We start from the raw sequence: 27,808 nt of genomic DNA on the forward strand, positions 1-27,808 counted from the left end.
GTCCGCAAGCGTGGAAACAGACTAAAATTATTCCACTACCGAAAAATAAGAAAATTCCGTTGTGGACTTTAAACAATTGACCCATTAAGTATTCTACCTGTGTTAGGAAAAATTATGGAGTCTATTGTATATGAGCAAATTAGTAATTATTTTTCATCTAATAATTTAATCACGGATTTCCAGCATGCATATAGAAAGAGTCACTCCACCACTGCCACGGCGTTGACTCAGATGTCCGATGATTGGCTCAGAGAGGTTGAAAGAAGAATATAGTCGGCACTGTGTTTCTCGATTTCTCTGCTGCTTTCGATTTTATTGACAATGATTCGTTATTGGAAAAACTTGCTGGTTATGGTTTTGAGCTATCAGCTCTTACTTGGTTTTATAGTTATCTAACAGGACACAGGCAGTGTTTTTTAATGGCAGCTTTTCTGGCACCAGGAGTGTAGTAGGTGGAGTGCTACAAGGGAGTTGCCTTGGTCCACTATTATTTACAGTTTTCACGAATGTTTTACCACATATTTTTGATAAAGTTAGTATAGTGATGTATGCAGATGATGCAACCATTTATGCATCAGCACGCTCACACAATGATTTGGAAGCTGCTTTAAATATGGAACTGCACAAGGTAGTTGACTGGGTAACATCCAGTAAGCTAGTGTTACATATACTTGTAGTAAAGACTAACTGCATGATTATTGGCTCCGGTCGTGTTATGAAAAACCATTCAAATTAATAATATGAGAATAAATCAAGTACATGAGACTAAGCTGCTGGGTGTAATGGTAGACACAAAAGTATTATGGAAAAAACATATAAATAATATTTTTGAGAAGACATGCAAGGTTTTTAAGTTGTACAACTTTGAATTATGCTATTAAAGCATTATTATTAGTATACCTGGATTATTTCCCAGCAGTTTGGTCAAATGCCTCCGGAGAAATGAGATTATTCAAAATAGTGCTTCTCATATAGCACTTAAGTGCAGTTATAGGACTAACATCATTGCAATGCATAAAAATTTAAACTGGCTGTTAGTTAAAGACAGAATTTTATATTCACTGATCATTTTTACCAGAAAGATTGTCACTAAGTTACCATGTATTTTGTTTAGGAATTTCTCTTTCAGTTCAGAAAATCATGGATACATAACTAGATATGCTGTGGTGGGAAACTTTACGCTACCTGTAGCCAGGACTAATGCCATAAAGAACACTGTCAAATTTAGTTGTATGAAGGAATGGAATTTATTACCGGAATGCATCAAACTCACTTCAAATGAATGTTCTTTTAAGGAACTTCTAAAACATCTGTTAATATAGCGAGCAATCTGGGTTTAACTTCTGATCATTCATAGATAAGGTTTTTTTTCGTGTAGATAGACTGACGAGATATGATGATTAATTTGATTGGAATTTGATTGTTTTTTTTTTTCCTTTTTTTTTTAATTTATTTTATATATTTTTGAATGCATTTTGATTATTGTATATTGTGTTTGTTTTGTGTGGACCCCAGTAGCTGCAGCTCTGCTGCAGCTAATGGGGATCCAAGTAAATAAACAAACCAATTGAGCTACAAAAATGCAATAAATCAGTAACATTAACAACACTATTAAACTAACATGAACCACACTAATAACATTTAAACCCCTAACTCCTATGGTACATTGCAGCACAACGTCCATTGTTCACTGTTGTTAGCTAATATTCATAATTTTTCCAAAAAATATTAGTCCTGTCAACCTTCTGGTTTTGCAGCGTTCACACTTAACCCAAAATACATAAGCATACCAAAGGACAAATGTCAGCTCTCCTTTGTTTCTCTGTTTTCCCAGTTTCAGTAGGCTATTATAATATTTATATATATTTCTCACCATTGCACCCAGTGAGACAAAATTACACACTTTTTTTTTTGAGAAATGTTTGTTTCTCAGAATGCAAAAGATTGAGAACCATGCCCTGCTTTTTCTATCAGGCTCAAAAATTCTCAATAACCCTTGTGTGTATGTATGTGTGTGTCTGTGTCTATAGATGGATACATCCATACATAGATATATGTGTGTGTGTGTAACTTTTTCCTGTTTTCTTTAGCTTTGTTAATGAAAACAAATTTGTCATCCTAGTAGTTCATTGATTTATTTTGCTTTTGCAGGCATGATGAAGAGATGCGGAGAAGAGAGGAGGAGGTAATGAGGCACCGAGAACAAGAGGACCTCAGGCGCCAACAACCAGAAGGCTTCAAACCAAACTACATGGACACTGTGAGTACTCAGTCACCATATGCAGGTAGACGCATCAGTGCTCATTTGGCTATACCACAGACGCACAGTGCAGAATGTTCATTATGTGTGGGAAGGAAATGTCCATCCTGAGGGGACATGTCGTGCTGACAGACAGTGAGTGGGAGAGTGAGGGAGAGGGGCAGGTGAATGATAGATCTATCACATATCCCACATGACACATAGTGTGAGCTGTTGGACAACAGCGATTGGACACATGGGGCGTCGACACGTTACATGTCAGGCTACATCACGGACTGCTTGACATAATAGGTGCGTGCACTGGGGATGACGGCTGCACACAGAGGTGTTCTGATGACCGTCATAAACGTATCTCTCATGTACCACAGTGATGTGGACATCAGGGGGACCAGCATTACATGATTACACTCCATATGTTGGAACACATTCGGGGTCCAGTAGAGTGACACGGCAGCTCTTGGAGGTAGGGCAGAAGACAGTGCTACTCTCCTCCTCCTCTCCCCACGTTTGTCTCCCAGACCTTCAGACTTCAGGTGGGAATCAGAGCGCACACGTATGACATTTGAACACAGCTGTCCAAATGTCTGTCCCTTCCGACTGCGCCTCGAAGTTTACAACCCCAATTCCAATGAAGTTGGGATGTTGTGTGAAATGTAAAGAAAAACAGAATACAATGATTTGCAAATCCTCTTCATTTAATGTTCAAACTGATAGACTTTTTTTGTTTTTATGCTGCTCATTTTGAAATGGATGCCTGCAACACGTTTCAAAAAAGCTGGGACAGGGGCAACAATGCTCAAAGAACACCTAATTGGAAACAGTTGAGTGTCATGATTGGGTATAAACGGAGCATCCCCAAAAGGCTCAGCCGTTCACAAGCAAAGATGGGGTGAGGATCACCACTTTGTGAACTGAGTGAAAAAATAGTCAAACAGTTTAAGAACACTGTTTCTCAACGTTCAGTTGCAAAGAATGTACAGATTCCATCATCTACAGTTCATAATATAATCATAAGATTCAGAGAATCTGGAGAACTTTGTACACGTAAGCGGCAAGGCCGAAAACCAACATTGAATGTGTGTGACTTTGGATCACTCAGGCAGCACTGCATTAAAAACCGACATCATTGTGTAAAGGATTTTACCGCGTGGGCTCAGGAACACTTCAGAAAACCATTGACAGTTAACACAGTTCATCACTACATCTACAAGTGCAAGTTAAAACTCTACCATGCAAAGCAAAAGCCATACATCAACAACATCCAGAATTGCCGCTGCCTTCTCTGGGCTCGAGGTCATTTGAGATGGACAGTGAAAAAGTCTGCTGTGGTCTAATGAGTCCACATTTCAAATTGTTTTTGAAAATCATGGAAAATCATGTCGTGTCCTCTGGACAAAAGAGGAAAAAGTCTTCCAGATTGTTACCAGTGCAAAGTTCAGAAGCAGCATCTGTGATGGCACCATCAATGCTGAAAGGTACATGCAGGTTTTGGAGCAACACATGCTGCCATCCAAGCAATGTCTTTTTCAGGGACGTCCCTGCTTATTTCAACAAGACAATGCCAAGCCACATTCTGCATGTGTTACAAGAGCGTGGCTTCGTAGTAAAAGAGTGCGGGTACCCAACTGACCTGCCTGCAGTCCAGACTTGTCGCCCATTGAAAATGTGTGGCGCATTATGAAGCACAAAATATGACAGCGGAGACCCCGGACTGTTGAACAACTGAAGTCATACATCAACCAGGAATAGGAAAAAATGCCACCTTAAAGCTTCAACAATTGGTGTCCTCACTTCCCAAATGCTTATTGAGTGTTGTTAGAAGGAAAGGTGATGTAACGCAGTGGTAAACATACCACTGTCCCAGCTTTTTTGAAACGTGTTGCAGGCATCCATTTCAAAATGAGCAAATATTTGCACAAAAACAATAAAGTTTATCAGTTTTAACATTAAATATCTTGTCTTTGTGGTGTAGTCAATTGAATATAGGGGTGATTCTTTAACTACGGGCACTATTGGCCTTGTAAATGTAATTTCCACCACACCATTGCCTTACAATATAAAGCCCCTTGGGGCAACTGTTTGTTGTGATTTGGCGCTATATACATGTGCTCTGATGTCACTGTTTATCTCCATAGAAACTACCCAAACAATTTTTCATACAAACTGTTTAGGTACATTACAGTGTTGTGGTGGAAATTACGGCAATAGTGTGGGACAACTACATTCTGTTTAAAAAAAATAAAAAAATCACAACAGTTGTATGACATTGAATACCCCAATTATATTTTGATTATTTTACTGATATTTTATTCAGAGATATTTTAGAACATTATAAAAAATGTTTCTTTACCATTCATTTTTATCATTGAAGATCAAAAGTCTGGGTGTGGGACAAGCACAAAACGGCAATATTTGCATATAATGATGCTGAAAAAAGTTGAAAAAGTCATCATAGACTACTAGAACAAATTTCTTAACACTTTCATTGTAAAGATAACTATAAAAGTGTGAAATTTCCCCTTTTTTCTGTTTTTCATACAATATGATCAAAGGACATAATAAGTGCCCGTAGTCTAAGAATCACCCATAGGTTGAAGAGGATTTGTAAATCATTGTATTCTGTTTTTATTTACATTTTCCACAACGTCCCAACTTCATTGGAATTGGGGTTATAGCTTTTTTTTTTTTCCCCCCAATCTGGCTGTTTCGGCTTGATTCCTGCTCATTCGTGCTAAGTGTGATGAGGCCTTTACGTTTGTCTTTTGTAAATATTGTATTATTGCACTCATCAGAGATTTAACAAACATTTTTGTGTTAATAAGCAATTGATTTACATATTGCATCAACACACCATTCTGCACTGGTTGAGGTGATGGCACACTGCAGTATATTTAATTCACACATAACAATTTAAGGTAAAGTATCAGTAAATCACATAGAGTCTTAAACATACTTACCTCATTTATTTATTTCCTATGTTTTTTTAGCATGACTTGACAAAAATCTTGTCAGTAGCTTGTATAATTTGCACTGTGTAGTATATTTCAGATTCCTGCAGGTTACACATCATACATATTCAGTGATGTGAGTGTTTGGTTTTAGAGTTGCTGTACAGTGTGTTATTAGCACTGTAGTTTTCAGTCCCATTGGGCACAGTCAGGTTATCCTTATTTATGAGCTCAGAATATTTAACTACATATATTCTGGATTAGCAGTAATATATATGAAGAAAGCCTTTCTGTGTTTTAAAGTGTCATATATATATATGAAGAGGCACAGTAAATGTAGATGCTGGTCTTTGTCATTTTGGTTATATATATTTTTTACTTTGTACTTGTTACAAGCTTGTGTCCAGCTCCTGAACAAATTTGGGCGGGTCAAAGTACATATTTAAAAAGCAATATTTAGAACAACAATTTTTATATTGAGCAATACATTCAAAATATTTAAAGCCATTTTTCTTCCACTTAAGTTATACGGCAAGTTCATACACATCCATTAAGATATCAATTATTAAATGTGTGATTGCTAAACATTGGCACTAAGATATAGCGGCATCATCACGTTCTGTATCATTGATAAGATTAACACAGTCACTCTGTTTGCGCAGAAAGCTCAGAACTTTGATCATGTTGCATTGGCTAAAATTGATCAGACGCTGTTCTGGTCAGTATGACATGCAGTGTTCCTCTCTGTGCTTCGCTCTGTCTCACATATTGTCATGAAGTTGCATTCCAGTCGCAATCAGCCGTCTCATTCTTATTCTTTCATTCTTATCAAATGGAAAAATGAAAGCCCACAGTCGGAAATCGGCATATTTTTTTATAATGCTGTATTGTGGCAGCATGAAAGCTCCATTTCATATTAATTTGTAATGTTAGAGTACACTGACATTAGTAGTTTTATAACTCTAAAATAATTTTTGCAGAGTATGCAGAATCTATACGATATTATTAACAAGATGGTCATGTTTGAATGAATTATAGATGAATAACATTTGCGTGAATGCCTTTTGGTGTGAAATGTTATGTTTCTCCTCAAATGTTATGGTATTTTGAGAGGTTCTGCTGGATTCTGCACCTTTCTGTGAACTCAACACATGCTATTAATCGGAACATGCTTCTACAAGGAATAAATAAATGTGTTAATATGCACAAACTCTATAAAGCTCAACATGAAATATTAAGTAAGTATTAAGGTAATGTTGCACAACATCATTTGTATTGTTTTGAAAATTGATGTCTGTACGACGCCCACTATACAGTATATAACAGTCAGTCCCTCCAGGATTTCGGCAGCGTTTGACGGGGAAGTTGCAGCCTAAAACACCAGTTTTCGCAGATGTCTTGGTGTGTGATTTATGCAGTGAAATTGCAGGAACAAGGTAAAATTACTAAAAATAGTGATTACTGTTTGTGTAATCCATTAGAAATGGAAAGAGGGCAGCGGTGGTGACCAAGCAATCAAGTACACTTGTTCCAGTGTGTGAAATTTCCGGTTCAAGGCCACTCCAGGAAGGCCATTAGGCATATACCTTGTGCCAAATCTGCATCCAGACTCACCTCAGATCTGCTGTGGCATGACGGGACTAAAGGCACCTTGACACTTGCATGAATTTTGGTTCAGTACTGCCACGCAATTTGTTGTGCTAATGCGTGTCATTAGATGGTACGCACCTTGACACTTGCACGAATTTGATACCTGCACTGGAACGAAATCTTGCATGCCAATGATTAAACTCGTCGTAAAGTGTGTGTTCAATGACATGGAGTGTTTGCGAATAGGTTGCGCAATGTTTAAGGCTATTTCGCGCAAGTGGCACAAAATTTATGCATGCCAGAAATTTTTAACATTTTAAAATCTTCTTTGTGCACTGGCACATAGCCACGCACAGTTTACAGACAGCTTACAACAGTTTATGACGAGTTTACTCACTGGACCGCTAAATTACTTGCCAGCGCAGGGATCACATTTGTGCAAGTGGCAAGACACCTTTAATGTAAAAAATTGAAGGGACCTGTTCCAGTGAGCTGTTTTGTCAGTTTGTTGTTTGTACTGTTACTGCTAATCATCAATTTCTATTTACTCACTAGATGGAGGACCCGGGCGATAATCTCATTTGCTGGCTGTTGCCAGAGTGCTGCCATCTTGGTTAGCGTCTAACAACCAGGCATAACTGTAATGGGCATGATCAATGTTTTCAAGAGAGTTTCACCATAACTATGCATTTTCTGTGCTATTACTGTGCTGTTACATTTATTCAAACTCAGTCCCACATTTGTACAGCCAATATTTGCCAAAAAAAAAAAAATACAAAAGAGGATCAGACTATTTATACACTTGAATGAACTTGAAGAGTTCTACTATGCCGACCACTGAAGTCCTTATCTTTATCAAGATAGAAAACAATACCATCAGTTTGTCAAACAGAAACATACGAGGTCTGTCTGTAAAGTATAGGTCCTTTTAATTTTTTTCAAAAACTATATGGATTTCATTCATATGTTTTTACGTCAGACATGCTTGAACCCTCGTGCGCATGCGTGAGTTTTTCCACGCCTGTCGGTGACGTCATTCGCCTGTGAGCACTCCTTGTGGGAGGAGTCATCCAGCCCCTCGTCGGAATTCCTTTGTCTGAGAAGTTGCTGAGAGACTGGTGCTTTGTTTGATCAAAATTTTTTCTAAACCTGTGAGACACATCGAAGTGGACACGGTTCGAAAAATTAAGCTGGTTTTCAGTGAAAATTTTAACAGCTGATGAGAGATTTTGAGGTGATTCTGTCGCTTTAAGGACTTTTCACGGTGCGAGACGTCGCGCAGCGCTCTCAGGCAGCGTCATCAGCCTGTTTCAAGCTTAAAACCTCCACATTTCAGGCTCTGTTGATCCAGGACGTTGTGAGAGAACAGAGAAGTTTCAGAAGAAGTCGGTTTCAGCATTTTATCCGGATATTCCACTGTTAAAGGAGATTTTTTTAATGAAAGATGTGCGGGCGGATTGCAGCGTCGGCTCGCAACCGCCGCGACGCTCCGTCACAGGAAAAACACCTGCTGGAAGCCTTAAGGACAAGTTGGAACATCTTCAGCTGATAAACAATTTCTCATATACTCACTCCACTGAAAGCCATCAAAAGCCGCCGGGATTTTACAAATGGTTATCAACACGGAGGTGTTTTTCCTGTGCCGCCGCTCCGCGCCGGCTGCGTCCCGACGCGCGGACCCGTCCGCACGTCTTTCATTAAAAAAATCTCCTTTAACAGTGGAATATCCGGATAAAATGCTGAAACCAACTTCTTCTGAAACTTCTCTGTTCTCTCACGACGTCCTGGATCAATAGAGCCTGAAATGTGGAGGTTTTCAGCTTGAAACAGGCTGATGACGCCACCTGAGAGCGCAGTGCGACGTCTCGCACCGTGGGAAGTCCTTAAAGCGACAATGTCACCTCGAAATCTCTCATCAGCCGTTAAAATTTTCACTGAAAACCAGCTTAATTTTTCGAACCATGTCCATTTCGATGTGTCTCACAGGTTTAGAAAAAATTTTGATCAAACAAAGCGCCAGTCTCTCAGCAACTTCTCAGACAAAGGGATTCCGACGAGGGGCTGGACGACTCCTCCCACAAGGAGTGCTCACAGGCGAATGACGTCACCGACAGGCGTGGAAAAACTCACGCATGCGCACGAGGGTTCATGCATGTCTGACGTAAAAACATGAATGAAATCCATATAGTTTTTGAAAAAAATAAAAAGGACCTATACTTTATGGACAGCCCTCGTATTTAAACACATTATGTCTGCCACAACACGAGATACTAGTCTATCCTTAATTAATTTCATTATGAAGTTAAGACAAAGATGGGAAATAATCAGGGGTGAAAGTAAGAGCTTTGCACACTTGCATCATATTAAATATATTAATATTAAAGACTGCTCTTAACCCACCTGCAGCGCTGCTCTTACACAGTGCTCAAGAGAAGCGCTCAAAAGAAATTAAACAAAATGGCCACACCCGCCAGCTTTGTTGGTATGGAAGTTTTCCCTTTAAGTATGTGTTAACGCCGATCGTATGCGCTCCACTCCAGCTGGATCTGAAAGCACTACTTTGGAATATGGAGCATATCATAGAGAAATTAATCTCATTCATGTTAGGGATGTACAGAGCCACAATTTTTCACTTCCGATCTGATCCCGATACCTGAATTTGGATATCTGCCGATACTGATACTTTTCCGATCTGATACTAGAGCTCTGTTTGCTTTAATATTATTATTCTAATTATTGTTGACTTTATATGAGGATTTTCTTAAAAAGGAGACCTGAAAGTTCAGTTACAATTTGCCAGAAGGTGCATCTAAGATGAAAGCCTAGATTTAAAGAGAAAAGACAGCACTGTCTGTCTGTCCTTCTCAATTTTCAATTTCATTGGAGCTTTATTGATATGGGAGACTTATGTTTACATTGTCAAAGCAAGTGTTAGAGTAAAAATTAAGTCCTCTGTCTCCCTCCCACTCTCTCTCTGTGTGTGTGTGTGTGTGTGTGTGTGTGTGTGTGTGTGTGTGTGTGTGTGTGTGTGTGTGTGTGTGTGTGTGTGTCTCTCTCTGTGTCTCTCGCTCTCTCGCTTTTGCTCTCTCGCTCTCGCTCTCTCTCCCGCTCTCGCTTTTGCTCTCTCTGTCTCCCGGTTGATCTCTTGCTCACTTTCGCTCTCCCTCCGTCTGTCACTTTTTCTTTCTCTTTAGCTGTGTTTGTGCTGTGCAAACTTCGAACTTTTGAGAAACACAAAGCCTTTCAACTGTAAAATTAGTGTATCATCATCGACGCTCACGCACAGGATTTTAATGGAGACTTTTTTCCCTTTCAGCGGACAGAATCTCTGTTCAGCTCCTCCTCGGCTGCACGCTGAGCTGGCTTTTCATAGCACATGGGTTAAAGTTCTCCGTCACCACGACGGATTTACGTCATTTGGAAAATGTAACCACACATGCGCATGTGGTGTCATGTGTGTTTTGGGGCCGAAATATGATAGTCTCACTGTCAAAGCACCATTCCATTCTGCACTAATCAAAGCAGCCACAGTGTCAGCGTGGACTGAGGAGAAAGGGACTGTGTGAATTTTCACTCCTCTCCGCTCTGTTTACTGCTTGCCATGAGCCACGGTTCTTCTCCTCCCTGTCTTTGTGGGAACATTGGCAGACACTCCCCAAGTAGAGGGAGGCGCATTGTTGCCAGATGTACGATAATTATCGTATTTGTATGATAGTTTTGCCCTCTGTACGATGTACGATCAATAATGGGAAAAAATCCAAAATGTACGATAATTTCAGTTGGTTGCCCAAACACGCATTTCTCTCTGACACCCAAGAATCATTTCGCAGGCGTTGCACTCAGACGGCATCAAAGGCACACCACACACAGGGCTGCTGCTAGCTTTGGCCGGCACGAGGACAAAGTAATTTGAAAGCCCACCCCCTCTCCATACAAAGTAATGAGTTCCCAATTCTCGGCCCTGCCCCTCCCTCCCTGGGCCCAAGACAACTGACCTGTAATGTAGACTGTTTTGGCTGCATATGCACACATACGTAGCTTAGCCCACCCCGTCACCAGTGGAAATAAAAAAAAAACCCCCGCTAAAATAGCAACGTTGTCTGCGTTTTGTTTGTGTACTATAATTTCTCCAAAAATACGATAATTGTGAGGTTTTGTTATGATAGTTGCATATTTCCTATCTGGCAACACTGGTGAGGCGTGGCTTTGCTTTGAACCAATGAAGCAATGATCCGACTCTGCTTCAATGGTTTGTCGCTTTATCTTAATTTTCCCCCGCTAAAACCCTAGAGCATATGTCTGTGAGTAATATTTACTTTTTATATTAAACCGACCTGTTATGGTCTTCTAAAACAGTTGATAGGTGTGTATTATAACTTAAAAACGGGACCGATGCTAACGTGTTAGCATGTCTATGGCGTTTTCAATGTAAAGTTAGCATTACGCTGTTTGCATCTCAGCACAGTTTGTGTGCATGTTTTCTGTATAATAAATAATTAATGGCGTAGTGTTTGTTGTTGTAAAATGTATTACGAATTGTAATTTTTTTATTTATATATTAATAATCAGAAGAATCAGAATCGCCTTTATTGTCATTGTAATTTGCATTACAACGAGATTTGAGTATAAGCACAACTAATATAAACATAAGGTAAAATAAAATGAAATGTGGACTAAGTAAAGTAAATCGAGAACTATATACAACTGTTTTATTTAAGTTGAATGACAATTTGTTTCAGTCAAACCACATCTAAGCTGTGTTTTTACACAAGATAAAAAATAAAATGCAGTAAACTGCACATTTGTGTCTTTTTCATGAAAATAACTTATTAAAGATCACATATTACACTTTAGTCAAGCCTTTAAAATACTTTAGTGGACTCTTGCTGTTATGTTGTCAGTGGTTGAGATAGTGGCTGTAAGCATCTAAAAATGAGCTTAATCGGATGAAACCTGATGGAAATCTCTCTGTGGTGTGTCGGTGATGTATGTATGTGCAAAATAAAACAAAACATTACTCAAGGTATGTTTTTGACAAGAATATAACTTTATTACAAGCTCAAACGTTGATGTTGCGTGATAAAGGCCTTAATAATAACCCACTTAAATAATGGCAAAACTCACATGTAAGTAAAAAAAAAAAAAAAAAAAAGATTCATCGATTTACTAAAATAATCGTTAGTTGCAGCCCCAGTTTGTTCTTACAAGTGAGAGCATTTTACAGATTAAATGTGAATACACCAGTTTTGAGTTTCTCATTGCGCATGCGTTTTCAAAACTGGCGACAGTGTTACTTTGTGCACAGCAGAACAACGTTGTCAGTTGCTTTAGGACCTAATTTTGTATTTTGACTGTACAGCAACACAGCACCCATTTGGTGTATTCACCGGATTAGAACAAATCAAAATACTACAGAAGACAAAGAATTTTTACTTGACAGTTTGAAGTGAGTTTTCTTTTTCAGAGGACTTCATACCCATTAAAATTCACCAGAATATACAAAATTTGACTTGCTCTTTTAAAACATTTCTGGGGGAGATCTCCCAGACCCCCCATAATCAATAGTGTTTTTACTTAACAGTTTGAAGTGAGTTTTCTTTTTCAGAGGACTTCATACCCATTAAAATTCACCAGAATATACAAAATTTGACTTGCTCTTTTAAAAAATTTCTGGGGGAGATCTCCCAGGCCCCCCATAATCAATAGTGTTTTTACTTAACAGTTTGAAGTGAGTTTTCTTTGTTTCAGTGGGCTTCATACTCATTAAAATTCACCAGAATATGCTAAATTTGTCTCTCTTAAAAAATTCTGTGGGAGATCCCCCAGACCCTCATAGCTTGAAGTTAGTTTTCTTTGTTTCAGAGGGCTTCATACCTGTTAAAATTCACCGGAATATACAAAATTTAACTTGCTCTTTTAAAAAATTTGTGGGGGAGATCCCCCAGACCCCCCATAATCAATACTGTGCTTTTACTTCACAGATTGAAGTGAGTTTTATTTGTTTCAGATAGCTTCATACCTGTTAAAATTCACCAGAATACACAAAATTTGACTTGGTCTTTAAAAAATGTTCTGGGGGTGCACCCCCAGACCCCTCACAATCAAGACTACACCCCGCCCCCACCACCCTTTTATGTACCTTTTATGTTCAAGTTTTGCATTCTTTTTATGCTTTGTCTGTCTCTGCTTCGAGGCTATTTAGAATAGATTTGTATGCTGTATAATGTGTTTATTGTATTTGAGGAAAAAAGAGTGTGTGCCCCCACTACGCCACATTTTAGGCAATTGCTGGCATTTATTTTTGCCGGGAAAAGATTTCAGTCAGATGAAAATTTATTGCTTTAACCCATGTCATAGCATTTGACAGTCTCGGGACAGTGAAGCGGCTAACTTTTTAGCACACGTTTTCAGCAACAATTAAGCTAATTTTTCGGAAAATCTGTGCTCGATGAATGGACAATTTGAATCCGAGAGCCAGGTAGAAATTTGCCGCTAACCACAGCTAAAACACTGCGGAAGAGAGCTCTCTCAAACAGCCCGGCTTCAGGAATCCGATACCGATCTGGGATTAGATCGGTCCCATCCCTAATTCGTGTATATTCTTATGTTAGTAGCAGAATATAGTGGCTATCATGTCACCCACCAAATTCAGAGAAAAACAATTCCATTTAATGAATTTGCTCTTACAGAATATTTCAGCATGGAAAACCAGATGTGAAGAAATAACCTGAGGCTAATTAAAATGGGATAAATTGAGACTTCTGAAAGTGTGACTTCTAGTTGAATCGCTAAACAAACGGTGTTCTAGTTGAATCGCTAAACAAATGGTGAGAGATTTCTCACGACAAAGCATTCAGGCAGTAAAACTGAAGTCTGTACTTTACAGAATACAGATCGACACAAAAAATACGTAATTTTCTAACCTTTATTCAGCAATTTTAGTAATTTCACCACATCATTAATATTAATATAATACTCACTTATTAAAGCTCAGTCCACAATCCTTTGACAGCTTGTTGCTGCACCTGAATGCTGCACAAAACAGTATTTTCAGATCACTTTAATCCAAGTTTAAGTCAGTGCATCATCGATTTCTATTTAATCTAATGCCTGAGAATGCCTAATAATGCTGAGCAAGATGGAGGCTGCATGGTTACAACTCAGACTGCATCCGCCATCTAAGGATTAAATAGAAATCGATGCTGCTAATCATGCATATTTCAAGGTATTGTCCTTGATTATTTCAGTTCTTGTAATAGATCATAATGTAGTGGTCTCTACCTTTAGGGAGTGTGTACGTCTTTACTTTTGTTTCCTCTTAAAAATAGTGGTGCCTATATTCTTTCCTTTGAATGGCCTAAATTAAGTTATATGGTAGTCCTTGGTCTAAAAATGTCCATCTTGTGAAAGTTGCATACATTATGGCCGCAGAAAGACGAGAGGGAGGAGCTTGTACTGCTGGTTGTCAGTGTTTGTTTTCCAACATAACCGCTGTGATGCAATCATGAAAGAAAAAAAATTCTCTGATTCACTGCTTTATTTTAGCTGAAAATGGTAGACGCTGAGCGAGTCTTTATGTGAACAGAAAGCAGCTGAGTGCTCTCTCACTCACCTAATAGAAGCAGTAGGGGGAAAAAAAAATTTGTGTTGGGGGGGGGCATTTTCATAAGCAGCAGCTGAGACGTTGGCGTGTATCGACAACAGTGTTGAACTTCTGCTTCAAGTCGCACTGGATGATTATAAATTGACTAAACTACCGGAAAATGTTGACTATACGTTTAGTAGCTTTTGTGGCACGAATACAAGTTTGTAGTCCGCCGTTGTTGTTACGCGATGTCTTGCAGGCGGGGTTAAGGCTAAGGTTAGAGAGGTGGGGCTATCACACAAAACACGTGTATTGGTTGTACATACGAAAATGCAAAGGCGCCGTTTTGAGCTTTTTCCACTCTGAGACCCATTTTCCATGTGGACGAAACACCCATACGATACCAAACTTTTGCAGATACGCCTAAACCCGTCTCCATGTGACCCTACTCTATAAATTAGTGCGATATAGTCAAAATCCATGCCAGGTGGACTTTAGATACAGTTTATACCTCTCACTAGATTATGTCATCGCATCTTCCTGGAGGGACTGAACCCACCTACCTTCCTGACAAAACGTCCCTGGTGTCAGGAACGCAGGATGTAGTGAGGCAGTTGGTTTGTCTTTACCCCCCCCCCTTCCTTTTTTTGCTTAACTGCATGCTGAGCTGTGGGCTATTTTGCGCACCTCAGAGTAGTTGAGCCAAACACACACAGTGTGTTTTAAATGCATCTTTTTACATTTTTCCATGCCTGAGGTAATTGGAAACTGTTTTTACACAGATCTTTATGTTCACACTTGGGCTCTATATTCTCAAAACGCAATACGATACGGTGGACATCCAATACGTGTTACACATCATGATATCAGTACATGTATTCATGAATTTGTAACCCAGTGCTCCATGTGTGTTGTATTAATATTTTCTTCTGCACATTTTCACCTTTTCTTTGATTTTACCCTATCCCAAATGTACATCACAACCTACATGTTTGTTTGATAAGATGAAACCCCCAACCAATCTGATTTGAATGCTACATCCCCAAATGGAACCACTTATGCCCGAGCTTAGACATTGTTAAATAAAAAAAAAAAAAAAAAATGATGGCACCTCACATCCCACTTTAGTTATGCAGAAAATTAATTCATTAAAAATTTATATTTTTGTATGGCCCATCAATTCCACTTGGGGCCCAGGGTAATGCCGATTGAACACTTTCATTTTTGAAAATATTATTATTATTATTATTATTAATAGTAGTAGTAGTAGTATAAAAATGTCTTCAAAAGTGGGCCGTTAATCTAAGGGTGTTGTGGGGGGCCGTTGTGTCCACTTTCCATCTGGATGAACCCCTGGTTTGCACAGTCTCTGAACACAAAGAATGAAGACCTTGTGTATTTATGTGGAAAGTGCAACCTGATTGACAGGTAAGAAGCTTCTATCTGTGCTTTTATCTTGTGCCATCCTCAGGAAAAGATTTTTTTTGGGGGGGGGCATTAAGTCTTTATTTGTTTTTTGTTTGTTGTTTTTTACTTGCCACAGGTGTGTTGCTCTATTTTTAGCTGCTGTCAGCACTGCACTAACACAGCCAGAGGATGTGCACAGACTGACAGAAAAACTTGCAGGGTCCCCAGGAATTTAGAGCATTTCTTGCAAGTTCAGATTTACATCTTATCTAAAAATGTTTTAAAATTACAAACTAAGGCCTTGTCCACATGAAAGCAGATGTGATGTTTTCCTATGCTGTGTAAACATGGCACTGTTTAAAAAAAAATACCCACTGAAAACGCTGTAGTAAATACACCAGGCCGGTGTGTGATGCTGTAACGCTCCTACAACAAAAAGAAGACAAGAAGCATGCGCATAACCGGTGTAAGGAGCACTCCACAGCAAAGTTTTTCTCAGGCTGTGTTCAAGTGCACGCGTTGCTCCTGTATTGACTGAAGATTTCCCCGACCTCTGGGGCTTATAGTCCGGGAATGCCCCGAAACTCGTATGGATGTGAAAAAATAAACAATTACCCGGGAAACAGCTAAGGAACACCCTAAATTTGAAAATCCACATGATGGTGGTGAGACCCAACGTGATGGCGCTGAGCCATTGTGCCATTGCTTGTGGAGAGCCCTGTGCTGCTAAAACACAGAGCAAATGCGCTGGTCTTGTTCGTTGTGAGACAGAGATGATGCAAATGTTTTTTTCAGCTCTGAGCTGCTGCAGAACCTGCAGAGTAATGGCTCATCACATCCAGCAGATATATCGAAAATATGGGTACAAGATTGTTGGTACGCGTACCAATCGTCTTATACTGGTACTTTGATAATACCGTGATCAGGTATAGACCCCTAGTTCACACAATATTAAAATAACCTGGGGTAATTTCTATGGATTGTTTCACAAAAGGTAAAATGCACGATTGCATGCATCTGTACGGCACATACGGTATTTCACATGCTGTGAAATACTCGAGGTCTCACCCCATCTCCCCATATAAACCCTGGTCTGTTTGAAAAAATATGCAGTGGAGGATTTAACAACCCAAATGTTGCACTTCATATTTCATTATTGTTTTTATGTTATGTAAATAATGGTAAAACAAATTGATATTGGGTGGATGTAGTGTTTGCTGCTGTTTAGAAATCTACACACAGTAACTTTAATCTGAACCTTAGAGAGCTAATCAGACTCTTGAACACCTTGAGACAGAGTGCAAATGTAAGCTATTTTTTTTTATTAAATGTTTGTCATTGACATCGGATGAATTTACTCTTCAGCATGTTTTTAATTTATTTATTTTTTGACTAATCCAACGATATGTAATGTAATTTATTGTAACTGGTGCGGTTCTTTTTAAATGCGCAGTTATTAAACACAAACGGTTTGGCTATTAGGTTCCTGGTTTGTAAGAAAAAATGTTAGTTAACATTCTGGAGGCTCGTGTCCACTCTAGTGGCCTTTACAGATCTATGCTCAAACACGCAGCAGGATGACACCTCCTGCAGACAAGGAGATGGACAAGCTGACAGCAGGAGAATCAAACAAAACAGAGATTATATCATTTTTAAAACCGATTTTTGAATACACGGGCACCCCGCACATTCTCAAATGTGCCCGCAGTGCATTTTATTTGTTGCATCCAGCCTTGATGATTTTGCATCAGGGCGGCATCAGCAAGAATTCTGCTGAATGCAACAGATTTTGGAAACATTTTCAAAGCGTAAGAGCTTGTTGATGAAAATGGAGAGAGATTTTATTTCTGTTTTTATTTCTTACAAAACATTTTAGTCATCTTTTTTTTGTCAGTAACAATGCATGTTAATTTCATGTTAGTCAGCATTTTAGACACTGATGTAGTATTGTCCTCGTCTCTTTTGTCATGAAAAAAATGGTTGTTGACGAAGATACTTTGTCTCGTCTGAGGAAACTGACACTACATGTCAAAGAAGACAAATTCAGGTGCCACCCAAAGGAGGAGGAGGAGCAAACCAAGGAATGCAGACTTCTCAGTTTCCTGGAGGATACAGGCCCCAGAGTTGGTAAACCATAAAGTAGTCAGTGATAATCCACTGGACAGATCTGATGGTGTATACACAAATGGAAGATGATGAACGCATTAGTCATTTAATACTCACCAGCAGATGATTATGTACCCCTTGTGGTGGGGGTCATGGAGTACACCAGGGACAAACTGCTAGGTGGGTGCTTCAGTAAATCAGAGGTTTGAGGTGAAAAAGAGGAGACATTGAGATAGTATAGAACATCTGTGCAAATAAGGAGTGGAGTACCAGAATCCAAGTGGAAAGCTTCACCATAGGTATTTGAGAATAACAGAGCTAAGGTGCAGAGGGACTTGAAGTTCCAGACAGACATAGTGGAATATGATAAGGACCACAAAAGGGAAATCATGGTGGATATGCAACAACAAACAGCATGAGATGATCAACATGTATAATGGACTGAAAGAAGAACTAGCGAAGATATAGAAGGTAAAGGCCATAGCGGCCCCGTCGTAATAAGTGCCTGTGGGTCTGTGATCCCAAACAATGAGCATGGCTCTAGCAGGTTCTGGGTAAGCTACATATATCTGACATCTTTGCCAAGAAGAATGAAGTCTAGGAACAGTTAAGATGCTGCACGGGACCCTCTAACTCCCAGATCTCTGGAGGACCAGAATTGAAGACAAATATAACACCCCAAAAGGGAGGACGAGAGGAATATAAAGCACAATTTTTCACTGATGTTTTTGTATTCACAATTTGAACGATTCATTGTTTTGTCAGCAGGCAAGTCATTCAGAAAGAGTGTAGTAAAGTTTTTCATCTTTGGGGTACATAGAAGGTTTGAGATTTGTGAACGCAGGTCAAGAGACAGTACACAAGGCTTTCCCAGATCTGTCACACAAGAGTTGACATGTAAAGTATTTTATGTCAACAGCAAAAAGTCAGATATTGCATATACAGAAAGTCAATGAATTAAGGTGAGTATTACAGGAATGTTCAAATTTTTGCTTTATTTTTTAATGCACTAGAAAAGGCATTTTAAGGGACAAAGTGGAATCAAAAGTAACATAACACTTCTTGCTTTTTAGCTTTGCACATCTCAGGTATTCATATATTTTTTAAGATGATTATGTTTGTGTTAGAACCAATGAATACATAATGGCAATCTCTGAATTTAGAAGTGTTGAAGGCAAACAAGGCTTATGAATCTTTAATATAATAGACTACTTGCATTGATAGAATGCCAAAGCTGATGATTGAAAGAATTCATACATGACTGTGAATTATTTTATGCATCCATGAAAGAAAGTTTTGAAAAAGAAATCTTTGAATACATGATTTGACCAAGAAATGCAATATGAAGATTTGTTAAAGTGCCAGCAATGATGCATTAGGGCACTCCATGTGTCATTGCTGTAGTGTGACTAAATGGAGTAATATCAGCATTGTAGGAAAAGACCCTCACCCCATATCTTATACATGATCCACTTTTTCATTGTAATGTAAAAGGTAGATTTGACCAGTGCTACAGTTTGCCTGTGTCTTCCATATATCATTGGTATTACTAGGTGTTTGTTATAGTTCTAATGTCTTACAAAGATTATGCATGGACTCCTTAAGATTTATTGCCTTTTTGCTGAGTGTACTGCTGTATTTTAATGAGGTTAGTGGAGCAAATTACATTTACTTCACAAGCTATTAGGTTAATATAATCTGACAACTGATGGTATATTTTACCTCCTCAGGGAAATAATTAAAACCAATAGCAATAACTGCATTGATGGACTGAGATAATTGTAAAATGTACTTCTTACCTGTTTGGAGTAACATGCAATAACTGTATTTCAATGCAATAGTTTGAACTTAAATTGTGGAAATATGAATATTACTAAAAAAAATAGATTATTGGTGTTCAGATGATTTCATTGATTGATTAAACTTTGTCAAGAAAAATTTTAAATTCAGTGGTTGTAGATCTGAAGCCGTACTTAAATCAACCAAGCGAAATTTATTGAATTGTTTTTACTTTTTCTGTGTTAGTATGCATGAGGCAGTGTGTTTGTGTGGTTATAATTAAGCTATTGTATGAATTTTTTCCATAATGATGTTATAATAGAATGTGTAATTATGAGAGATCCGATAATGATGTCTCCTTAAATCTGTATCATTTCCCTTTTACTCCAAGCTCACAGTTGCCCTAAAGCTTCTGTTGAGCAGTTTTGTGGTGTATCTAGCTGTGTTGGCCTGAGGCGCCTCTTGAAGTCTTGAAGCCATCTGATTGACCTAGGCATGCGTGGGCTTGGTGCAAGTCAGCAAAGTTCGTTAAACTCAGTTGTTTTGAACACCTTCAAAAATCTTCAGGTGCGTGGATAGATTCCTGGATGCCTTGGTTTAACTAGTGTTCAGTCTTGGTGGATCAGTGTGGACTTGGTGCAACTTGTCATCCAGTTTGTACACAGAGCACAGAAAGGTACTTTGTGATATGCCAAGTTGATTTTTGGAGTGTATTTGCCCGGAGTTGCACAAGTTTTACCACAGACTGTCTCAAGTTGAGTGCAGGTTGGGTCAAGGCACCTTGGAGTCTTGCGGGGGGGGGGGGCTTTTCCTGGCTTTTGCCAACTGGTGCACCTGCTCTGAAAGACTCTACACAGAGTGCAACCACACAACTGTTCATGGAAGTAATCCAGGGTTTGCTGAGTTGCAGGCCAGCCAGATATAGCACCAAATGCGACCAGGTGTTAGAGGAGCGTTATGAACACAGCCTGACTCGGTCACTGTGTAGATGTACTGTGGCATGTTCAAGGGCAGTTAATGCAATATGTGATATGATGCATGAATTTTGTCTGCTACTTTCTGGCTTTGCTTGATTTGTCAAGCCATACATAATATACAGCTGAAGTTGCTGAAATTCGGGGGGGGGGGGGGGGGGGGGGGGTCCATCTCAAAATTAAAGACCATTTTGAAGGTCATAACTTGTTACTTAGCTTAAATAAATGATGTACTGCCTTTAAATCCACTTTATTGGTATATTTCAACATTTAGTTGCACAGTTATAGTTGATCTGAAATTATTGCTGCAAGGGCTGGTAATGTTGCCAGTTTGTACATCTGCAGTTCAGCAAGCATATTAAAACTATTCGCTTAAAAAAAACAACAAAATTGGCTTAATGATCTAACAGCAATGTGTTTTGTGTTTTTTTTTGGGGGGGGGGGGGGGGGGGGGGTTGCATGTCACTGGTCCAACAATTTGGAATGCAGACACATCATTGGCTATGTTTACATGCTGTTAATATTCGGGATAAGGTCAATATTCCAGTTTCTGAATCATTAGGAATAACCTGTTTACATGCTTAAGCAGACAGTTACTCCTGTATACATGGTCATTGGTATTTGGGAATATCCCCATCTAAACAGCGACGCACATCTTCCACCGGTGCTTGATTTGGTCTGGCGTTCGTGCAAATCCTGCTTCGCGTAACTTTTCGGTCACCTTGTAAATGTCGCTATCTCGGTACTTTCTACCGTCAATAAAAGACATTGTATTCATGTCTTTCACGATACTAATGAAGTACTCGGTTTCCTCCTCGCTCCAAAAGTGTGGCACTGTGCTGCCGGGTCTGGATTTCCCCATGCTTGTTTACCTCTGCTTCTGTGTTGTCCAGTGGGTTGCGCGTGCCGCATACAAGTAGTTGCTGTACTCAAAAGACGAAGATTCCTTGCGGATAGGACATGCACAGAACACAAAATAATGTTCCTTTCTATGGGGATATTCTGATGCGCATTTATTTGAGCTGATATTCGCATTAGAAAAGGAGTAACCCAGGGGTCATATTCCAGTTTTTAAAAACTGGAATATGAGCATATTCGGGTTTTTGCGGGTGTTTACATGGCCGTGCGCAACCGGGTTATTGCTAATATTCCGGTTATGAAAGGGTTATTGGCTACATGTAAACATAGTCATTGATGCCTTGTCTGTCATTGGTCCAACAACTCAGTGCTCAGGCCTTAACACTCCACCGGCCACTTGCAGTGTATAACAATTGCAGATGTTATACGTAAACATTTTTATCTCTTCCATTAGATTGCATGGATATTTAAAAATTATCATCCTCCTACTGAGCAGTGGCTGGTGAAACGGAAACTTTTCAAGTCTACAACTGCTTTTAAAATGTACATACAAAGAAGTTAAAGGGACACTCTTTCACAATTGTTCATTTTTCATACCATGCCCCTATACTGTAGCGCTCAGCCTCAGGGAAGTGTTTGTGTTGATATCACAAAGGTTTTGCCCATTGTTTCAAGAGCAAAGCAGTTCCTTGGGCTGACAGAACTTGGAACATTTAGTCATTATAAAGGGCACAGCCCTAAAACCTCATTAGTCAGTTACTTTGCTGTTTGTAGTTTGTGAGAATGTAATGACTTTGTGTTTGAGTGTGACTGTTGTACAGTAGGGTATCTGCTGAGGAGCTGTTCTTTAGCAGAGTTTTGTTCTGAAGGATCTTCTTCACTTCTTCCAGAGGGAACAGGAAATGAGAGGGGGTGAGCTGGGCCCTCGTGGAGCCATTAATATGGGAGGTACGGGCATGACTCTGAGGCCTGGTTGATACAAAGTTGGTTCAAGTGACAAGTCCGTTATGAGTGTCTTAATGCCATTTTTCAGCACTGCTTATCTTGCTTCCTAGATGGCTCCTTTTCAACTGGATGAATTTGTGTCTTTCTGAAGTTTGTAACATTAATCTTCAATGTATGTTTGTACCATTTTGGGTATAAAGGAGTCACCTGGGATGCAATTCAGAACACATGGAGGCATAACACGTCTTTACAAACGGCATAAATAATGTACTGAGGGGGTTCTGTTTTGGGGTGGGGACGGGATTTGTATTAAGAAATATTGATCTCTAAGCTCTCACCCTAAGCTGTGTGCAGATCAGATGTAAGGTTAAATAGTTGGAATTTGAAGAATTTATGTATTTATTTTTACATGTAATATTGAATCTTGAAAGGCAAAAATCGGAATAGTGAAACAAACTTGTGTTCCATGACTTTCTTGCTGTTCTGGTGACGGCAGGGTGAGGGGCTGGGGACCAACTATTATACTGTACATCTTAAAATCACTATGGGTGCATCTGTCTCAGAATTGCTCCATTTTGGCTACATGGCTATAAAATTAGGAAGAAATGTTATATATATGTACACTGTTGTGTGTATACAGTACTGTGCAAATGTTTTAGGCACATATAATGCATCATAAAAGCATTAACAATTACTTAATGAATAAATTAAATCTGCAATGAATTTAAACTTTAATAATAATCAATATGAAAATTGAGTTTTATTTATGTAATTATTTTTTGTGTCTGTGTGTTTTTGTGTGTATAAGTCACACATCCTCAAAGCTATTTTAAGAAAAACACAGCTTAAAGTATGAGTAATTGCATTTCACAATCATTTTAATATTGCCTGATCATTTGCAACTGTGTGGTATTCTACTGGCCAGTACACTAACAAAGAAATTATTATTATGGAATAAAAAAAAAAAACAAGCTCACATGTTCACTTTTGTTAGATTTTGCGACCTACCTGGTCGCCTATGGAAAATTCAAGTGGCCAGTCTGTTTTTTCAAACAAGTAATGTCTAAGGAATATTTGTGCCAGATTTGGTCCTTGCACCACTATTTGAAGAATTCATCTCTAAATATTCTGTTATCTGCTGCACTATATGCTTGGAAACTGTGACAAAGAAAACTGTAAATACGACCAAACTGAAAATGCACCTTAAGCATCACCATCACATCCAGTTTTCCTAACTGGGAACAAGAACTGCAGGTGGACGTGGAGAAGGGTAGTGTGCCTTAATTGAGAGTGTGGCGATATGACGAGTTGAAAAATCTGGTTACGTGGCTCGTGCCATCTTTGGACCCAAATAGTTTTCACTGTTAATCTCTCTGTATGTAAATCCAGCTATTTTATTTATTTATTTGCTGAAAATGCTGGGTTGCTGTGCATTTGGATGCACAAATAGACACAGCAGGGGCTTCAAGATGTACATACTTCTTTCAGATCCGAACTGAAGAAAAATTTGCAAAATTGAAGTCAGCTGTGTGGGATGGAAGCCGACTTCATCAAAGTTTTGAGAGGTAAATTTATTGTTCAGTCCCATGTACAGTAAAATTCACCTAAAACATCATTGTATAAACTGGATATTCACAGTCACCAGACAAAAAAAGTCACAAACTTTTGCATCGTTTTCCATGTAATAAACACCGTATATAACAGATTTTGTAAAACAGATTTTTCGCTCACATCGAATAAAATGTCCCATCCAATTGCAATGTATTTCCATTAAAAGCCCCGAGCAGTCTGGACGTGCACAGTAACAGAGGTACAAATTAAAGTTCAGCACTGTGAGATTCACCGATTTGCGGAAAGTGGGACTGGAGTCGTTTCTGTGATTAAAAGCCCAACTGTTTATTTTTTTTTCCCACACCGTGTTCAGACTCTGACCCGCAGCCTGGATGTGCACCAGTTAAATCAGACACAGAAGGCTGTGATTTGACACTTTTCTGCTTTCACTGCTTCATCTGCTATCATATTATAATAGTATTTGCGGTGCGCACACTGATTTTAAAAATGGATCAGAAAAGTCCACACATTTACAGCACAAAGTGGGTAAAAGAGGAAAATATACAGCTTACCTTTGAATCCGAGGTGATGATTGCAGAAAGAAAAGCTTGTTGAGGGTCACATTAGTCCAGAATAAAGCATAATCCAGCGATGGAGAATTTTAAAACTGTCACGCACATCCGTGTCACATCAGTGCGTAACACGGAGTTACAGAGTTGCAGCTGCATAAATCAGTCTTAAATTAATTAAATAAATCATAAATTGCAAATTTATGTAAATTTGATAGCTTAACTGTTTTTAATATTTATTTTGATAGCATCTGTACCTGGATGTGTTGTTGTATGTGGTCAAATGATTTAAAAAAAAAATTGTTGAAAATATAAAAGGTTCATTCAGTAGTTCAACGCTGTTGGAACTAAAATGGCGCCATGTTCTGAGTTTACGCCACTCTCTCAATTAAGACACACTAGAGAGGGGGACCCTGCCCCCCACCCCACTCCCTCTCCTGGATAGTTAAGCATTCGTTTGTCCGACAATGCAATTCTAAACAAGGCAGTGTACAGTGTTGCATACTCAGTGTTAATCATTTTATAATTAGCCGCAGATGATGCACCAGTGTTTGAAAAGGTGGGCAAGCATTATTATACTATATCATTATATCAGTGGCAGAAAATGACCTGAAAATAACATTGACATTATCAAGATATTATTGATTCTCATGATTTATTCATTTATTTTAAGGTAATATGTCATCCAGCAGAAATTATTGTGGTAGGCCTAGTATATGTACATCCATTGAAGTTCATGCTTCATTTAGCTTGAATAAATAAAGCCCACACATTTACTTTAAGGTCGACACTTTTGTGTCAAAAATAAATCAGCTGCATCAAAACTGGAGAAAACTGCAGCTGTTGAATCAGTCAAACTGGTGTATAGATACTGAATTAAATTGGTATTCATCAACTTTTGTAGTTACAAAGGAGCCATTCTGTGCTGGATGCACCCACAGTATCTGCAGACCATAATGGTTGAAGTGGGACAAATTGTTTGAGGTTCATGTTTTCCTCCTCACTACGTAAACATCTCCTTGGATTGCACATCACCTTCCTAAACAAATTTGTGTCTTTTATACTTTGTTGACCTTCATTGAGGAAACTCTTGAACAGTTTTTACCAAAAGTATTTCTCATTGATGAGTGTGATTGTGGGGGTTCTGTGACTTTTCTGTATAACACATATACGGTTGGTATGTTTAAAATTTAGCTCTGTAGTGCGTTCTTTCTCCTTCTGGCGTATTTGGGCTTGTGTACACATGCATATTTATGATTACTTTATTTTACTGTGTGAATACTATTGGAAAATGTCTTTGCACTCTCGCTATGATATATGCATGAAATTGGATTTGCTGATAAAAGACCAAAATACAGGCAGTGACCTGGGACAAAGACACCTCACACAATACTTTGAACAAAATTTAATATAATTTAACTGCTCATCAGAATGAAACATACATATTGCTTGTCATTTGATTTAAAAATAAATGTGCTTTTTGTGGGTTTCTCTCTCTCTCCCTCTCCCTCCCTCCTTCAGCAGTTATTTGACTCAATTTCAGAGAGGTAGCAGCTTTAGAATCCATATTTTATACATCAGTGATGTGCTGACACATTTGTATCGAATGTGGTAGGCGTAGTTAATGTTCAGATGAGTGCGTCTCTCGAATCCAAACGGTGGTTCAGGTCAGCAGTGGAGATGTTTGTGTTTCCACAAAGAATTGTTGGTTTCAGTTTGGTTGACTATGTTCCCCTTGATGGATGTTATATATTCTTAATGTTCTTGGAAGGGATGAAAGGGCAACATTGTATATTATGCAAATAAGGTGTCTTAAGGTCAGCTTTCACTACTGGATTTGCTTATGCTGGATTACTTTATGAAGTTCCTGGACCGAAGTGTTTAATGACACCAAATACCTTTGCAAGTAACAAATATTTATGTCTTGAGGGTCCTTGTGCTTTGTATTGTAATGTATGGTTGAGACTTGGTTGGTAACCAGGAACCTAGACCAAAAACTGGGTGTGTTGTAGATATGGTGACTCTCAAAAAGTTCTTATGATATCAGGTTAACAAAGCTTGAAATAAGTCACTATGCTAACAGGCTGAAAACTGCTGTTCATTTGGACATGTTTGGGGCTGCTTCTGGCGGTCTTGTGTCCACATTGAATGGCTGTTAGTGTTAGCCACCTGCATGTTTTTTTTGTTTTTTTTAGATGCATGGTCTTGACTGGTGTGAGCTTTCCATTTTGTTGTATTATTTTTGATCAAGACAATGGCATAAGTGGCCATAGTTTGCAGGTCATTTGAATTTCAACCATTCAAATGAAGACATCTGCCAAAAAAAAGGATTCAGTTCACTTGAGTCTGGAATGTGAACACATCTTAAATGTCATGATGTCAAATACTTAATAAAGTCTTCATAGGCTTGTATTATTGGATTAATAAACTCTTTTGCATATTGCTGCTTCAGTTTCATTTGACGCCAGTTGCAGTTAACCCTCAAAAGTCATCAGTGCTCTAGCTACACTGGCTCAGTTTGAGGACCACTGGTTGAGGCTAGAGGATGCGATTTGAATGGTCAAACACCTTCAAGACTAGACCAGAAATCTGGTTGCTCTGTTAATCTTACAGATGCTGGTCTGCACTCACTGAGTGGCGTTTGTGTGAGATTTCTGAACTGAAGTAGTGACTGTGTTCACTGGTTGCCTGTGTTGAGGGAGCAGCATCAGGTCACAACAAGCAGTGTTGCTTCAGCTTTATGATCATTTTTAGGCTTGATATTGTGGTCTGGTGCTTGAGTTTTCATTTGCCAATTTGTCTCAGTGAGACAAAATTGAGTCACAGTGGCAGCAGACTAATTAAGGTACCCCGCACATCAGCTTCATTCTCCTGTCCCACCTGGGTGTTTCCAGGCTGTTTAATTTCTACACCATGTTTCGGTATTGCTTCTGGTTCTCCTTCCCATTGGATGTGCTGAGAGTCTTGAAAGGGAGGCAATATCCTGTTTAGATACTTGAGCCACTTCAACTGGTTCCTTTCAACCGGATGAACCAGCTGTTCTGTCCAGACTTGGCCTTGTGATTCTGTCTCTAAGGATAATACGTGCCAAAATGGGAATAAAGCTCTTTTTGACTGCTTATAATCCATGATATTTTTGGCTGCTGTTCATGATGATAGGTGAAAGTTGGAACAAAGTGCAGCTGGTATGTTAAGAAACTTTTTGAACTCCCTCTTCACTATGATTGCATGTAGCA

The 27,808-nt window shown here is 38.9% G+C and overlaps 1 protein-coding gene across 1 annotated transcript in view; it reads left to right on the forward strand.

Moving 5' to 3' along the window:
• The first annotated feature begins 2,151 nt into the window (after positions 1–2,151).
• Positions 2,152–27,808, forward strand: part of LOC117515349 (rho GTPase-activating protein 20-like) — a 98,420-nt gene continuing 72,763 nt past the window's right edge. The window contains exon 1 of the mRNA XM_034175868.1: positions 2,152–2,260. The gene's annotated coding sequence lies outside the window, so the exon portion shown is untranslated. The remainder of the gene's footprint in view (positions 2,261–27,808) is intronic.

This window comes from Thalassophryne amazonica, chromosome 1 (assembly GCF_902500255.1).
Source record: "Thalassophryne amazonica chromosome 1, fThaAma1.1, whole genome shotgun sequence".
NCBI classification, from domain to species: domain Eukaryota; kingdom Metazoa; phylum Chordata; class Actinopteri; order Batrachoidiformes; family Batrachoididae; genus Thalassophryne; species Thalassophryne amazonica.